This window comes from Arachis hypogaea, chromosome 12 (assembly GCF_003086295.3).
Source record: "Arachis hypogaea cultivar Tifrunner chromosome 12, arahy.Tifrunner.gnm2.J5K5, whole genome shotgun sequence".
Taxonomy (NCBI): Eukaryota; Viridiplantae; Streptophyta; class Magnoliopsida; order Fabales; family Fabaceae; genus Arachis; species Arachis hypogaea.
In genome coordinates, this window is record NC_092047.1 from 12544122 (window position 1) to 12558700 (window position 14579).

General features: G+C 35.6%; 1 long non-coding RNA gene and 1 pseudogene across 3 annotated transcripts; both read left to right on the forward strand.

Annotated features, from left to right (window-relative positions):
* The first annotated feature begins 301 nt into the window (after nucleotides 1–301).
* LOC114924893 (2-hydroxyisoflavanone synthase-like) lies at nucleotides 302–914 on the forward strand (annotated as a pseudogene).
* A 3691-nt stretch (nucleotides 915–4605) lies between these two features.
* On the forward strand, nucleotides 4606–14310 carry LOC112726882 (uncharacterized). Of its 3 annotated transcripts, none has more exons than XR_003812594.2 (6): nucleotides 4606–4832; nucleotides 5152–5230; nucleotides 5898–5989; nucleotides 13321–13389; nucleotides 13471–13645; nucleotides 13912–14310. It is a non-coding gene; the product is annotated as an uncharacterized lncRNA (long non-coding RNA). The 3 variants fall into 3 exon arrangements; XR_003165467.3 differs by having other exon boundaries at nucleotides 13500–13645; XR_003165469.3 differs by lacking the exon at nucleotides 5898–5989 and having other exon boundaries at nucleotides 13500–13645.
* Nucleotides 14311–14579: the final 269 nt, after the last annotated feature.

Below are 14579 nucleotides of genomic sequence, written 5' to 3' on the forward strand. Positions count from 1 at the left end.
TCTTTGCAGGTACTACCCCCCATTGCTCCAGTCAGATAATCCGGCATCTGCCTCGATCCGAAAGTTTTCTATCCATCTCTCAACCCGTACCAGAGACATCTTGTAAATTGGCACCGTCTGTGGAGAATTTGCAACGTCGTGGCGGCTTGACGGATAACCCAAAAGAGCAATCCTCAAACTCACTCACTTGATTTCTTGCTTGTAACAGAGAGCAAAAGGAAAAATGTTTCTTTAACTTGCATCACCTTCTTAGTGATAACATACCTTCGCCCTACTCTAACGGCAAAATCCCAAAGGAACAATGTTTCTTCGACTTGCAATCACCTTCTTAGTGATAGCACTCTTTATGCATCTTCGCCTTACTCCAACGGTGAAATTCCAAATTCTCTGAGCCCAAAGTCTCGCCTCCCTTTAGTGGGACACCTCCACCTCTTGGACCCTCTCATTCACCACTCCCTCATCCGTCTCTCCAAGCGCCATGGCCCCATCTTCTCCCTCTACTTCAGTTCCATGCCCACTGTGGTTGCTTCTTCTTTTGAACTCTTCAAGCTCTTCCTCCAAATCCACGAGGTCACCTCCTTCAACACCAGGTTCCAAACCTCTGCCATTCGCCACCTCACCTATGACAACTCTGTCGCCATGATCCCTCATTCAGACCTTACTGAAAATTCATAAGAAAGCTCATCATGAACGACCTCCTTAACGCCACCACCGTGGCCAAGCTCAGACCTCTCAGGAGCCAAGAGATCAAGAAAGTTCTCAAGGTTCTTGCACAGATGCGGGGGACTGTCAAATCGTGGCAGCATGACGAAGAACCTCGAGAAGCAATCCTTCAGCCAACACCCCCAACTCAAACCCACAAAGCCAAACTCCCGAACTCCAAGATAACACTCCTCCCAGCCACGGGAGGATAACAAGTGCGGCACATCGCCAACCAACTCCAACCCAGCAACAACCAAGAGAGGACAACCGTTCTCCCACTGAAGCCCGACCACTCGACGGCCTGGAAGAGAAGGCATTCCAGATAAATCCAAGAGCTGTGCCTCAGGGTGCAAAACCTCAAAGGCCGAGTTACACCCAAAGAACGGTACCACCCAGAGCATGCAAGCCAAGTGACCTCCAGGACCTGATCTCACCACGATACCAGGAACACCAGGCTGCCTGAGCAATGACACAGCAAACGGCACGACCGCAGCGTTTCCCCAGACCCGAAACACCGACGCGGAAAAGACAACCGACGGCACCATCGGGAAGCCAAACGAGCAAGAAACATGCACGTGGTAATGGAAGCCATCCCATTCAGAGAAAAATCCTTGAGAGCCAAACTCCCGAAGGACTTCAACAAGTCAACTGACATGAAATACGACGGGACCAAAGATCCCCAGAAACACCTAACGGCCTTCAAGGCCAGGATGAACCTGGAAGGAGTCGCCGACATGGTCCAGTGTAAGGCTTTCTCGATAACCTTAGCCTGTCCCGCAATCAAATAGTTCAATGCCCTTCCAAACGACTCCACAGCCAACTTTCATGGCATATCCAGAAAGTTCATGGCCCAGTTCACCACCAGGATCACCAAAGCAAAACACCCCATCATCTTGCTCGGAATCACCCAAAGAAAAGATGAATCCACAAGAAAATACCTCAATAGGTTTAACGATGAGTGCCTAATGGCCGACGAACTCACGTACTCGGTCGCCAGTCTCTGTCTAACCAATGGCCTCATAAATGAAGACTTCCAGAAACACCTCACCACCAAACTAGTTTGGACCATGCACGAAATTCAAAGTATCACAAGGGAATACATAAACGACGAAGAGGTAAGCCAAGTCGTGGCCGCCAACAAATGACAGCACGGTAACACGGCACCTCATAGTAACCCACCATCAAGAGATACACCAAAAGAGCACCTCAAACCCGTGAATGCCAACCGACCACCCAGGGTTGGAAAGTTCTCGAACTACACCCCTACCCGTGCCCATTACTGACATCTGCCACCAAATAGCGGAACGAGGCATCTTTCCGAAGGCGCGTTAGCTAAAGTAACAGACAGGTCGCAGCAAGCTGTAACTACCACCGATGATATGTGCATAAAATTCAAGATTGCTTCGACCTAAAAGACGCCCTCGAAAAAGACATCCGAGACGGCAAGCTCTCCGAGTTTGTCAAAATCATTCGAGAACCTTGGAGAACTAAAAGAGAAAGATCACAAGAACGTGAAGGACACAACCCGAAGACGATACAATAGGCATCCCAAGAAAGTCCAAAAACTGACCCCACCATAAGTGTAAACGTCATCACCGGAATGGACGCGCTAAAAAAGTCAAAATCAGCAATAAAAAAGGATCTCAAAGTCCTAGCTATAAGAAACCAAGCACCAATCTTCTCGGTTCTAGCGGTAATCACATTTTTTTCCGATGACTGCCAACACAGCACTTCGGCGGAAGACGCCCCATTGATCATCTCGGCAAAAGTCGAAACCAGACTTGTGAAAAGAATACTGGTCGACACTAAAGCTTATTCCAACATCCTCTTCAAAGTAGCCTTTGACAAGCTGGGTCTCTGAAACGAAAATCTGCAAACCCACCACAATGGGGTTACCACTTACCGAACTCGGAGACAAGTTTCTAAAACTGGACAATTCCATACTATTACTACTAACCATCGAAACTAGAAGCCAGAGGAAGAACATCCTCTCCGAATTTGTGGTTGTCAAGGACTCTACTGCCTACAACATCATCCTCGAAAAAAAGATGATCAACAACCTATCCGCTCGCTGTCATCTTCACCAAATCCTAATCATGAAGTTTCTGTAGAGTGTGAAAACACCAGCTCGGCCCTCCGCAAGAGATTCCGAGACGCGGCAGGCATCTTCCTCGCCGACCTCGATGCACGCTAAGACCAAAGTCCACACAGAACCATGGGAGAAAATGACAAAAAAGCAGAGTGGGACCTTGCAGACAAGGTCAGGAGCATAGCACACCTACGGGAGCTAGCCCTAAAATAGAGAATAAGTGTAAGGTACAATAGTAGCACGGTATGACGAGATTTCGGACCAGGAGACCTCGTCTTATGACAAAACGATATCAGTTTACCCACTCCCAGAAAAGGAAAGCTCACTGTCAATTTGTTTATTCAGCCTATGACCAAAAAAAATAATAACAATAATAAATAAATTTAATTTATCTACTTTTGATGGTAGGTTAACTTTAAAAGAGTACTGCAGTTTATACTTTACTTGGAGTGCACTAGCTTTCGCCATAATTAAAATATAAACTATTTTTATTAAAGTTTTAATTTGTTTGGATTTATATCAGTAGCACTATAACAATATTTATTTAAACACATATACATAATTTTATATTTAAGTGAAATTTATTAATATATTTAAGTGAAATTTATTAATATAGACTAAAAAAGTAATAAGATTATTTTGGTTTCTATAAACAAAGAATGCAATAAAATTATATCTTTTACAATAAATTTTTATTACAAAAACCTTTTTAAGTTAAAAATAAGAGTGCTACACATACAAGTCATTTTTGTTTACAAATCTTACAAGTTGGGCCTAACACGCACGTTACAGAAGAAGAAGCAGAAGAAGAAGAAGAAGAAGAAGAAGTTGGGCCTAACACGTGCGTTACAGAAAAGAAGACGAAGAAGAAGAAGAAGAAGCGTGAATATAAATGACTTGTATGATTTGTATGGAAAAGCGTTCTCTCTTTGCCTTCGATCTCCTTATGTTTTTTTCGATTTTCATAGTTTCTGAAATCAAGCTTTGAAATTGTTTTGAAGATGATGGAACTTTAGAAATACACCCGAACGATTACAAAAATACACCCAAACAATTATAGAAATACATCCAAAGGATTACAGAAATACACCCAAACAGTTACAAAAATAAACCAAACAATTACAGAAATACACCCAAAGGATTTAAGAAATACACCCAATATAGGGAGAGACAGTATATTTCTTCTTGAAATCAATACACCCAAAGAATTATAGAAATACACCCAAAGGATTACAAAAATACACCTAAAGAATTTAAGAAATACACCAAAAATTCGTTGAAGTACACTTTATGCATAATTCAGAACTCTTTCTCTTTTTCCTCCTCATCTTCTGCTGCTTCTTCTTCTTCTTCAAAAACGATTTCAGAGCTTGATGTCAAAAAACAATGGAAACCGAGAATAACGAAGAAAGAAAATAAAGAGAAAAGCACGTAAATAAAAAAGAAGAACAGGAAGAGGAAGAAGAACGTATAGCAAGAAGAAGAAGAAGGAAAAGAGAAGGCAAAAAAGTACCTTGAATAATGTTTTTTCGTTTTTTCTGGTGATTTTGACGAAGGAGAAAGAGAAAACGAAAAGAGGAGAAGAAATTTCAATAAAAAAAGAGGGAGGAAGAGAAGAAAAAGAGACACAGAGAAAGAAGAAGAAAAAGAAGAAGAGGAAGAGGAAACACAGAGAAAGAAGAAGAAAAAGAGGCACAAAAAAAACGTGAAACAATGTATTTATAAATGACTTGTATGACTTGTATGAAAAATCACTTGTACGTGGAGAATTACTCTAAATATTAATATTAATGAGCAGGTGACAACAAATTTTTATACTGAAATAGTATTTGGCCTTTTATAAGGAACATGCTCAATTGCTCACTGCTCAGTAACAAACACAAAGTGGCCGGTCGCAGTTCACTACTTCATTCTTCACCGGTCTTCCACCTCCAGTGGAAACACAAGAGGCGAGGTAGGACGCAGAGGTTCCTCTTCTAGCACCTTCCTCCGCCTCTTCTCTTCCTCACTATCTTCATCTTTCTGTCCACTGCTGGGCTGCGTGAGTTCACTTAACCTCCCATCTCTCTCTAACTTAATCCTTTTCCTTCCCCTTTCTTCTCTCTTTCCACCATTCCTTTCATTCCTTTACTTCTCTTGCCCCTAGGTTAGGGTTTCCCCTTTATGGTAATTTCCAAAAGCACTAACACAATGCTGTTTAAGTTCTGTCTTTTGCCCCTAGGTTAGGGTTTTCCATTGTTTTTTCCTCTTTATAGTAATTTCCAAAATCGCTAACACAATGCTGTTTAAGTTCTGTCTTTTTTCCTGTTGTCATTGTATTTTTTGATGATGGTTCACTCCCTCACTCTTCTCTTTTCTAGTTCCACCTTCAACATAAACAAAGAAAGCAGAAGGCAGAGGTTGAGGTGCGGTCGAGGTCGCCACCGTCGAGGAAAGAAGGTACGAACTTCCCACGTTTACCATATTGAATTTTACTAGTGTTTGGCCGCGCGATTGTGTTACCAAAGAGAGGGATGGCGAACACAGAGGAGGATGAGAAGGTAGGAGGCGGAGAATCCGATCTGGAACGGTGTGGTAGCGAAGAGCAAGAGAATGTAGAACAGAGAGGGAGAAGACGTATGAATGTATCCACAACTAATACTATCTACCACCATGAATTCTCCCTGAATGCTACTAGAGTTCTTCCTTTTTGTTGGGGGGGGGGGGGGGACTTGAGTTCTTTGCATTTTAGAAACTTAGAATTACATACTAGCATTTGGTCTCAGACTCTAATCCATCAAACAAAATATAAAATATTAATTCAGAATGTTCAATTGGCGCGATAAATATTTAATTTTAGAGGTGACAATGGGGAGTTGGTAGGGGCAGATTTTTTACTTTTTGCCAACTACCTGTGGCATTGGAAAAAATATTAATTCAAAATGTTTAATTGGCGCGATAAATATATTTACCTCGGCCGATGGGAAGGCATTGAAGAATTTGGTTTAATGAAACATCGATTTAACTGGTTTAGCTTTTTCGATTAGCTAAGTTTTTCTGATCATTTTGAGTACTCCTGTCTTTTGGATATTGAGTTTGGCTCTATTTCAATTGTGAAAAATTGCAGATTTTTGGTGATTTGTGAAGGCTATTATTAGAACGGGACAGTTCGTCATTTTTACTGTTTTTGGAGGAGCCAGTAGATTATCTTGCCTGTAGGTTGGTATTTATTTTTAATTAATTGACTTTTAGTGTTATTGAATATTAATTGAAATTGACAAATTAAGTAAAATAGAAATCATATATAAATTGAAGAATGATTGTATATTTTGGATAGAAATTTGAACAGTTATGATAGAGTTATAGGATAAGAGGCGAAATATTTTTGTTTAGGGACATACAGATCCTTCCAATTTGTTTGCGTTTGCTTAGTATTTAATGTGGGAAATAAGTTAATTAGAATTATTATAATTAAATATGGTAATTATAAATTGTATGATGCCTTTCTGTATTATGTAATGTGTTGGTGAATGTGTGAAAATAAGCTGATGTGCTTGAAATTTGAGAACTTTGGAGTGTCCAAACCGTAGGGAAGACTACGTTGAAAATTAAAAAAAAAAATTGAATAATTAAAAAAAATGAAACAGTAGATCCTTAATGACAAATAGGAGAAATTGTGACGCAAATAGCTCAAAATCGATCTTGAATATACGATATAGTCTTTTTAAATAAGGAGTTTGAAATCATCTTTTTCATTGTATTTTTCATAAATTATTGTTTTGTGTTTTCGAATAATGTATATTTACTTATTATTTATTTTTGAATAAATAAATTGTATTATTTTTTATAATTTATTTAAATATTTCGAGTTGGTATATTTAAAGACATGACAGGTACCAGAATATAATTAACTTATTTTATTTAAATATTTGGTACTGCAATAATAAATATTAACAAGCATAGACATAAACATTAGCATCCATATATATCAAATCATCACTAGAACCATCCATAAGATTCACAGTAATAGAGATCATATACATAATAGAGGTTTGTGGAGTTAGAAAGTTAGCAGCCATGTACAATATACATATAAACGTGCTAGTTACTTACGATCTCTTGAATGCGCATCTGGGCTAAATTTCCCGAAGAAAAGGCCAGGTAACATATATAGACAGAAAATGTGCACATTTCGTAAGGCAATCCACGATTACCACAGATGGAATCATGTCCTTGAGACATTCTTGTCAACCCAGAAACAAAACTAAAGCTATACTCTTCTATTTCCATATTAGAATCTCCAAGGGTAAGAGAAGTCTAATGAGTTTTGGTGTTCAACTTTAACTTGCACGTTAAGCATTGTGCTACGTGCTCCTCTATTTCTTTTTTTATTTGTGGCCACCAAAACATCTTTTCGAAGTCTTGGTGCTTCTTAATGATACCGGGATGTATGGCAAAACTCCCTTTATGTGACTTTTCCAAGATTTCCTATTTTAACTTTCAATGGTTTGGTATGCACAATTGATCTCTAAATCTCCACAATCTATTAGTATCAGGAGTATATCCTTCCAGTTTCCTAGTTTTTACCAGCTCTATCATCTTCAAAATTTCTCGGTTTTTGCCTAAGCTTTTCTTATCTTGTCCTTGAAGTTACATGTGGCTCTGAGTTTTCTATAATGTAAAGAGAAAAATAAGAGGAGATGGGGAGTTGGTGAGAAAAATGAAGAAGGTTAAAATAGAGTGTGGATCGAATTTGCTCGATACCATATCATATTGAAGGTCACGAACACCATGAACATGGATCTTGAAATAGACTAAGCTAATTTCGTAGTGATATAATTGATTAGTACTTCTCTTCTATTTTCAATAGAACAAGTTTTGTTATGTATAGTTAGCGGACTAAAAGTATATAAACATTTTCTATTTTTATATTTAATTATTTTAGTCAATAACAATTTTACAATGATGATAGTACTTGTTACTTTTTTTTGACCGAAATATGTAAATAGTATTCTGTAGGAAATTAAAGAACTCGTTTCATACAAATAAACTTGTATATCTCATTAAATGGTTTCTTCTCGGTTTGATTGGAAATGGAAAAAAAAATGACAGATATTATTTCTTTAGCTACAAATCAGAATATAAACAAACCAAGTCATTCGTTCTTCTCTTTTACACGAGTGATAAGAATTTTTATAGAGCTTCATTAAGTTAAAAATAAAACTGTTATTAATTTTTTTTTTCTTTTTCTTGCTTTTTTTTAATGTACATGTATACAGTATGCATTTGTTGTAGGATTCGAAGTAAAGGTAAATCTGGAGGTGAAAAAGAACGGTAAAAATGATTATTACTTTTCAGTCTATAATTTGGTATATAGCATGCTTATGATGTGATTCTAAGAAGGATCCGCATTGAGGGTTGAAATTCAGTTATAGCTTTATATTTCTATTGTGTCGATACCAAACTCAACCAATAACAGGTGGATTAATAATATAGTTTCTTCAACTTTTTTTTTTTCTTAAAAGTATATTGGGATTTAGATATTTTTTTTGTATCTTATAATTATAAAAGTGTCCTGTGTGTTTTAGATGTTGGCGTAATTATAATCTAAGTAAAGGAACTATATAAGAGAAGGCATCTAGGAGAATGTCATGAAATATTTATGTCATTTTGATTCCCCATTAGTTATTATGAGATCCTTTAGGAATTATAAATCTTTCAATCATAAGAATGTCATTTACACGAACACAGCTACACCTAAGGAAAAGCCGCAATACCACAGTATCTTATCGGCTATGGTGCAACTAAAAGGTTTTTCATTTATCTAACTAGTTGGGGCTTGATTTTGGGAAAAAGAGTGACAGTTTTATTAACTTTATCTCTGTTGTGGAAGTTTATGACCTTGCATGTAAGGGAATTGAAAGCGAAATGATTTTTGGCAGTAATCCTTTACCTCCTCCTCATTAATTAAAAAATTAGATGATAATAAATAGTGACTTTGGTGAATTGGCTTTGTTTAGGACTCTCTGGTATTTTGACTTCGATATTTATTGGACACGCAATTTAAATTGTCCGACTTGTAGTATATTTTTTGTTTTTTTTTGTTTTTGTTTGTTATCTTTATGATCAGTTTGCGTTTGGATATACTTTGTAGGATTGATCACGTAGTCTTTTGGCTTTGGTGAGTAGAACTTATAGAAAAAATTATGGAAAATAACCTGTTTCCATGCTTTTTTCCCGATAAGTTCGACTTACCAAAACCAAAACATAGTGAGCATCAGTTCTACAAAGTATATCAAGAGACAAACTAAAAATAACAAACCAAAACAACAAAATAAAAAATATACTAGAAGCCAATTGAGATTGCGTGTCTAAAAAACATTGGAGTCAAATTAATAAAGAGTTCTGACGAAAAAATTGATCAGAGTCATTATTTCTTACCATCTAATTTTCTAATTCTGATTCGAAGGAGGAGATGGATTATGGATTACTGCCGAAGATCATTCGCTTTCTTTAAATCTAGTGTATCTCTCACATGCAAAGCCATAAATTTCCACAATAGAGTTAAAATTAATGAAAGCGGCGACCATTTCCTCCAAAATCAGGCTCCAATTATTCAAATAAGTGAAAAATCTTTTAGGTGAATGGTAGTCAGTCTATAAGATAATATGGTACGAGACTTTTCCTTAGGTATTGCACCGTGTAAATGGTTTTAATATGATTGAAAAATTTATAATCCTTAAAGTGTCTCGTAGTAACTCCCGAAGGATCAAACTGAGGTAAATATTTCATGATATTCTCTTTAGACCCGTCTCTTGTATAGTTACTCCAACGCCCAAAAACGCACATGACACTTCTGTAATGATAAGATACAAAAGAATATTTAAATCTCAATATACTTTTAAAAAAGAAGTTAAAAAATTATATTATTATATCACTTGTTTACTTGTTGAGTTTGGTTTTCCATAGAAGTATGAATCACGTATGCCATAACTGTAAGTCCAATCCTCAATGCATATCTTCTTGTAATGATATAATAAGCGTCCAAGTGCTATATATCAAATTGTGGTTTGAATAGTGATAATCATTTGTACAGTTTTTTTTCATTTCCAAATTTACCTTCAAATCCAGCAGCTAGTGCTTATTGCATGCATGTACCTTTAAAAATACAAGTAGTAAGAAAAAAATAATTAATAACACAATGATTTTATTTTTAACTTAATGATACTACGTATAAATTCTTATCACTCTTGTGAAAAGAGAAGATAAACTCTTACTAGTTTCTTCATATTATAATTTCTAGCTAAAAACTAATATCGATCATATCTGTCGTATTCTTATGCCATTCTGAATTAAACTGAGGGAAAGCCATTTCAGCGATGATACCTATCAAAATCATGAGTCAAATAAAGCAAAATATTCAATGAGTCAATGAGATATACAAGTTTACTTGTATGAAATGAGTTTTTTAAATTTATTATATTTCATTTCATTTCAAAAGGTGACCAGTACTATCATCATTGCAAAATTGTTAATAGTTAAGTATAAAAATGGAGAATGTTTAAATTGAAAAGAGAAGTGAAAAAAAATACTTCGTAACAAGAAAAATCACTAAATAAAGTATATTAAAAGTATGTGATAAAATATAATAGAAGCATTTTAAATTTTTGAACCACTTATGATAAGTTAAAAGTATTTAGGAGTTTAGTTGTATGTACTAATAGTCAGCTAGCTTTCTCCTGTATGTTTGGTCCCTAAAGCTAAACTATATATAACAAATATTGCTCTATTGTAAATAAAAAAGAAGCAATAATTATAATATCACTATGAAATCATCTGTTTCATTTTCAGCTTAGTTTATTTCAAGATCCATGTGACCTTCAATATGGTATTAAGAGCAAATTATCTCTTTACATTTTGTTCATCATGACCACCGTCTCAAATCTCACAAACAAGAATTAATCGATTCCTATTCCTGATCAACTCAAAGAGAAACTCTTTTCTTCTTTGGCGGCAAATTGCCCTTCTTACTATCCTCTCTAGGGCTGCTCTCTAGGGCTGCACATGGATCGGATAATATCCGCATATCCGCGGTAATTATCCGCATCCGATCCGAATTTTGCGGATATTATGCGATTCGCAGAGCCATCGGAACGGATCGAATCCGTACTATGGTAGGATCGGATTGCGGATTTGGCAGTGATATCCGCGGATCCGATCCGCAAATCCGCATATCTGCACATCACATATAAATAGCATAGTTTAAGAGTGTAAAACCCTAATGTGATATGAATTTTAGCGAGTTATTTTATGAATTTTATAATATTTTGTTTTTAATTTTTTATGTTGTACTTCAACTTAGAATAATTAAACTTAAATCTTGTGTTATTATTTTATTTTTGTTATTTAAGAGAACTATTATTGAAAATATTTTACGAGTAAATAGGCTTAAACAGATAAAAAATGAATTTTCTGAATATTTTTTTGTAAAGACAACAAACAGAATCTCAAAATAATTTTTTTTTTTTAATTTATGCGGATATACCCAATATCCGATCCGATCCGGTGAATGCAGTGCGGATCGGATAAAATTTTAGGCTATATCCGATCCGATCCGTGTGCAACCCTAGTCCTCTCTCGGAATCTTGGAGATCAACTTGATTCGAAGAAGGGACCACCTCTATTTGACACTGATGCAAACAAAGCTGCAGCTAAAGAATGTGCAACCTATGTAACATGGATTTAGCAAGACTATGCAATTCAGACATGGTTATTTCTTCAATGGACATTTCTTTCCAGAATTGTATGGTTGGTTGCAACTGTGCTCATCAAATCTAGGAGTGCCTCAACACACATTTTGCTACACACACTAAGTCTAGAATCAAGTAATTGAAAACTCGATCAAATGATTATAGAGTACCTTCTTGAAATCAAGAAAATAATTGACCTTCTTGCTGTAGTTAGCTCTCCTCTCACCATGGATGAACTTGTGGATGCTATCTTGGATGGGATTAATTCAGATTACAAAGTGTTTCGTATTTTTGTTCCTGATCGCAAAGAGCCTTGGACCATTGCTGAACTCGAAACCTTCCTTACGACTTAGGAAGAGTGCATGATCAACCTGAACTTCCCTGGTCCAAGCCAACCTCACGCAAGCTCAACATTCAACTCAACCATCCGAATCTTTCTTGGCAAACAAAAATCGCATCAGATGCCTATTATGTAGTCGTCTTGGGCATTCGGCATGGCAGTGCTACTTTCGTTTTCATCTGTCATTCAATAATCCATCATCAACTTCGTAGAAGCAATCACCTACTCCACCGTTTGCTATTGTTGTTAATATTTATTGTTGCAGTACCATACATTTAAATAGTTGAAATATTTAAGTAAATTACAAAACAAAATAATACAATTCATTTATTCAAAAACAAATAAAAATTAAATGCACAACAATATTATTCGAAAACACAATAATTTATGAAAATATAATTAAAAGACGGTTTCAAACAAAACTCCTTATTTAAATAGACTATATCGTATATTCAAGATTGATTTTGAGTTATTTGCATTACAATTCCTCTTACATTTGCCATCAAGGATCTGCTGTTTAATTTTTTTTAAATTATTTAAAATTTTTTTAAAATTTTCGACATAGTCTCCCCTACTATACGAACATTCTAAAGTTCTCAAATTTCAAACACATCAGCCTATTTTCACATTAGGCAACACATTATATAATATAAGGAGAGATCATACAATTTGTAATTACCATCTTTAATCATAATAGCGTTAATTAACTTATTTCCCACATCAAATACGAAGCAAACACACACAAATTTCGCAACAGACAAATTGAAAGGATCTCTATGTCCCTAAACAGAATCATTTCACCTCTCTCATCTCACAACTCTATATACGTGTTCAAATCTCTATCTAAAATACGCAATCTATTTTGCAATTTATAAATGGTTTTCATTTTACTTAATTTGTCAATTTCAATTAATATTCAATAGTACTAAAAGTCAATTAATTAAAAATAAATACCAACTTATATAGGCAAGATAATGTTCTGGTTCCTCCAAAGACAGCAAAAACTGTCCCGTTCTAATAGTAGCTTCCAGAAATCTGCAATTTATCACAAACAATGAATACTAGTGAGTGTGTTGCTTAGGGTTGTGCTTTGCAATGTGCAATTCTTAGTCCAACTTTTTAAGTACGAGAGTTTCAGGTAATATTTCTTTCTTTCTACTTTCTCTATTCTCACTCCAGAGGCACTCATGTAAACAATTTGTTGTGGAAATTTATGTTATTCTCTGAAGTGCTTACTCACGGTAAAACTCTGGATGCCATTTCGGGATCATGAGTTTTATCTTCTTATTCTTCTTTTGTAAAAAGGAACGTTTTTAATTATTTTTGCCATGTCTCTGCAGTAAACTGTTCTGACACCAAGACTAAGTTTCCATTTTCCTTCCGGTATGACATTGTCTTCTTAGGTTGAACTGTATAGGTCAATAAAAGTTTTCCTTTTGCAATTTCCCTTTCATGGAAAGGTTCTGGACCAGATGCACAGCTAAGTATTGGATCAGATAATCATCAAAGTCTCTATTGATTCAGCAACTGTAAGTGTAAAAGCTTTAGTGATTTATTTTTCTCGTTTGACATGACTTCAGAGAGCATCTGCTCCTGTGATCTAATAAAAGTTTTCATTTTGCAATTTCCCCAAGGTCAGGAAGAAGTTGACGTTCCGGTTTCCGAAGAATCAGCTGCAGAAAACACCAAGATGGGATACCGATGTGAACATATTTTTCTATTCAACAATCTGAGAAAGCATCATACATGATAGTTTTGCAGATATGACCTCATCATTGAATATATGTGTGTGATTCTTTTTTTTTTTTTTGGGTGTTATTTCCATCTATTCACATAATACTGTGTTGAAATCAACCTGCATGAAGTTGCTTCAGCTTAAAGTGAATCTTACACCTTATATTGATAATTTGCTATACCATCATGCATATTTAATCTTGTATGCATATTATTTGCTCTCCTTAATAGGTTTTGTGCTTCAGTATAAGTTGTCTAGCATGGTCAAGTCGGCATTTATAATTTGGCTTAGTGCGCCTTGAATGTTGTTGGTTCAGGCTCCGAAGAAAAAGGCTAAGAAAGCGAATATTCTTGTAGATCAAGTGGATCTCCAGAAAGCTGTAGAGAAGGAGTTTGAAATGGCTTTGCAAGATCGCGGGATGGAAGAAACAAAAGACTTGAAAAATTGATGTTTATGAAATGCGGGTCAAAAGTGTAATTTGGCAAAAATTGAAGGTTTAGGATTTAATTTGTCAAAAGTTTAGGGTTCAAATTGTAATTTGTCAAAAGTTGAGGGGTCAAATATAATTTATTAAAAGTTGAGGGGTTGAGGAGTCAAAGGTGTAATTTGTCAAAAGTTAAGGGATCTGTTGAATTTGAAGTACTAAAATATTGCAAAGATGATAACTAAAACATTGTGAAGATGATAACTAAAACATTATTGTGTTATTAGCAAATTGTTTGTGATTTGGTCTGTTTAGTGTGCAAAAAAAAAAATTAAATTAGAACTGACCCAAAAAGCAATGACACAAGCCGAATAGCATTCAGCCCACACTCACAGTTATAGCCCAAGACATACTTGTTAGTTTCACAAGTATTTTAAATCAGAAACAAAAACAAGCCTTCAGCCAAATAAAAGAAAAAAAGCAATTGACCAAGAACATAAACAAATCCAAAACGGTACTCCATATCCAAACTCTTTCTTTTAGTGCTAACTAAAGAAATT